Here is a 3483-nt window from a genome sequence, read left to right as displayed (position 1 = left end):
ACTAGCTGAAGATTATAAAGCATGTGATTACGCTCTATCCGCGCTATACATGTTACAACTCTAATGATATATGACCATAAAAGTTCGATTTCTAATTTATGTAGTGTATGAATCAATTACAGCAGTAGGATCGCCAGGATCACCTGAACCTATGTATGATGATATAAGAATATAGTTATCGGGACACTGTTAAAAAATAAGTTCAAAAGCAAATCTGAGTAGCTTCTTGCCCAAAGTTTCATCTCGGGACCCGTTCCTGAGAGACAACCAGTCCCATCCAACCGACCGCCTGTACCGCCCGAGGATCACGCGGTATCCCCGCCAGACCCGGTCCCCGACACCGTCTCGCGGCCCGTCCTTGCGAACGTCCTAACCTGTTCGTCGCAGCGAAGACGCCCTGCTGGAAGACCGTCCCTCCGGCGAAAATACGCCCAGCCCGGCTTGGGGCGATTTTGAGGGCTGAGCTTGGATTTGTACATAGAGGGTCATAGACGCCTCCACCTCCTCTCCCATCCCCTCTCACCCTCTACAACCCTTTGAGGAAAGAAATAGAAAGAAAAAGAGAACAGAAAGAATTGAGCTACTAAGTGACTACATCTCCTCAACCCTCTTACTCCCTTGGGCTTGAGGCATTGTACTGGACTCAAAGGGAGATCTTCACTCCATGGAGCTTGGGATGGGATGAGGTAAGATGAGTTGACTCAGTCCCTCCCCTCTACTATCAAGCCGGCAACTCCTTGGATTAGCGTTTATTGTTGAACCCTAATTGGATTAGGTTATTTTGCTTTTGAACCTAGCTTTGAGCGATTGATGTTTCAGAACTTCCTTAACTTGGATTGAAAGGGGTCTAGCTCTCTATTGAGCTGGAAGAAGATCTACTCTGAGTTATTTTGCCACTTTCTCTAGTAATTATATATACTTCGAATGCCTCGGTACTCTCACTGAACTTAGGGTATTAACCGGACAACTTTCCCAATCGAGACCCTAACCACTTCTGTTGACCTATGCACATAAAATTCTCAGAACGATATATAAGTTCCGTAAATTGAAAACATCAATCAACTAAAATGCATAAAATTTAAAGCAACAAATGCATATTATAAAGAAATTTGACTCTAATATAGACGCTGGTAATCATTGGGTCATTGCATCACTACAGATTGCACATTGCTATAGAAAACTACTAACATCATTAAAACCTAAGTTTACTCGACAAAGATATAAAATCCATATAGAGGATTAGAGCTAAAGTTAAACAGCGCTATATGTCATCAAGCGCATTGACTTGGGACCCATGTGAACCCTAGTGGATCAGGGCCATTGAGGGACGGAATGCCGTGGATCATCTAAATGCCTAATTCATCAAGGCAACAGCTGACAAACACCCAAGTCATAGATTGGACTCTAAAACTTAATCACGGGATCCTAGTACTCTCCATGTAGAGACATTTGCTGGAAAAGGTGGATGATACTTGAGACTATTTAATACTCCATGCTGGCATTTGTCTCAAGTCGCAACAGCTCAAGTGATTTCGCCTCCCTACAAGCCCGGCATCCCGAGTAGCCAACCACTTATCGTCCCCGTTGTGCGTATCGAAAGCCCACGGGCGAGTGGACAATACAAGTCGCAAAGAGGATTTGGCTACACAGCAACTTAGCGTCACAACTACTACTGGGTAGTCCCTAATGAAATGAAACTCGACCACGTTTAAGAAGAACAAACACTACTAGACAGGCTTAGTACGGATGACTCAACAATCATAAGCATAGGTGAACATGTATATACTCGACAGTACTATTCATCACAGGATACTTTCCAAATAAGTATAACATCAGCTTAATAAAGGTAACAGAAACTATTGCTATGTTACTCCTAATATAGAAAGATGACAACAATTGACATCTCTTTATAGAAATATATATATCTTTTAACTTACACCTCTTCAGCATTTATGCATTTACTTTATTTTATTGCTATTGCATTAAACACTTACCCCTCGTTTTGGCCCAAGGACGCAAGCTGAGTTCAATAATGCCCCACGAACATCAAATATAGCTCTCCCACAACCCTCTTTCTCGACTTTACAAGCCTCCACTCAGGCAGGCAGCCCGCGAAGGATTGCTACGACTACTCCTCCAGGACATCTCTAGGTTGTCTACCCCCTGATTAATTTGGAAGTTAGAGTCTACCAGTACTAAGACCACGATTTCGGTGTATTAGATGTGCGTCACGAACGTTGGAGAAGTCCTAGACTAGTTAGACTGTATTATATACTACTTATTCTATTCAATTGTGAATGCATATAACTAACCCCGACCCTCAGATATCGAATAGTCTAGATATGCACTTCTGACGGCATATACCGTGATTTACTCCCTTTGGTGTTAGACGCCTTAATTTGACAATACGGCTGGCACCAAAGCGGCCTAGACCCCTTGATATGGGCGCAGGCCGAAGAAAGGAAAGTCCGCCTACAGATCCCGGAAATTGAGGCACGTGGACACGCCCAAACCCAAAGGATAAGCGCATAACCGAGCGTGTTCACAGCTCAAAGTAGACAAGGACAGCCGAAGGCTCAACAACAAGAGAACATAGAGTCCAATAGAAGATCCAACCTTGTGAAAGCCTCGCAGACCAAGAAGTAATAAATAGATTAGCCATCTCGGATTAATACCACGTCATGACAGTAGTTACTTACACTCCATCATCTGACATAAAAATTCTGAGACACGGCGCGTATCCCTCGAATAGTAGTACCTTAACTTGGCTTACTATTATGCCTAAATTGCTACCTCTAAGATCATACTATCGAGTTATCACAAAATTCAGATGTATCGCCCCGAATAACATTAAATCTCCGACCGCCACCATCTATGAATAATACTCACCGTTGAGTGCTTTATGGACCTCTGATTAGAATATGAGCTTGAAAGCAACATGAGGAGGCACATCTCGGTTACATCTCATAGAGGACAAAACACGTCCGAATCAGGGACATTCTTATTGAATCTTGACAACCACATAATCAAGCCAACGTGATATGAAAGCGCATACTGGCAACACATCCCCATCTCTTCCAGATGATTAATACATTAAATTTCGGCTTAATAAATGTAGTTTTTCAGGTAAAAAGCACCCTTCTTATATAGAAATAACACAGGACAAAACTATATAATATCATACACATGCAAAGTCCGTGTGATCGGCATGCGTTGGAGTTTCCAAATATAAATTTCAGAGGGTATCAACGTCCGACTTATCCGCAGCTCCCGAACGAATTAAAACTAATATCCAATCCTTCTATAAAATCATGAAATGGCCTCCCATTCTTAACATCTCAGGTGCCCTCAGCTGAAGTACCTGGACGCATTACCTACCCGAACTTGAGCCTAGGGATCTGGGACCAAAATTTCGCCGAGCTTGCATCGGGCTGTACTGGACCCGCTTACCCACGGGAACCTGAACATTTATATTCACCCTCA

Source organism: Ananas comosus, linkage group 18, assembly GCF_001540865.1.
Source record: "Ananas comosus cultivar F153 linkage group 18, ASM154086v1, whole genome shotgun sequence".
Classification (NCBI taxonomy): Eukaryota; Viridiplantae; Streptophyta; class Magnoliopsida; order Poales; family Bromeliaceae; genus Ananas; species Ananas comosus.
The sequence above is the reverse complement of the archived record's forward strand: the minus strand, read 5'-3'. Positions refer to the sequence as shown.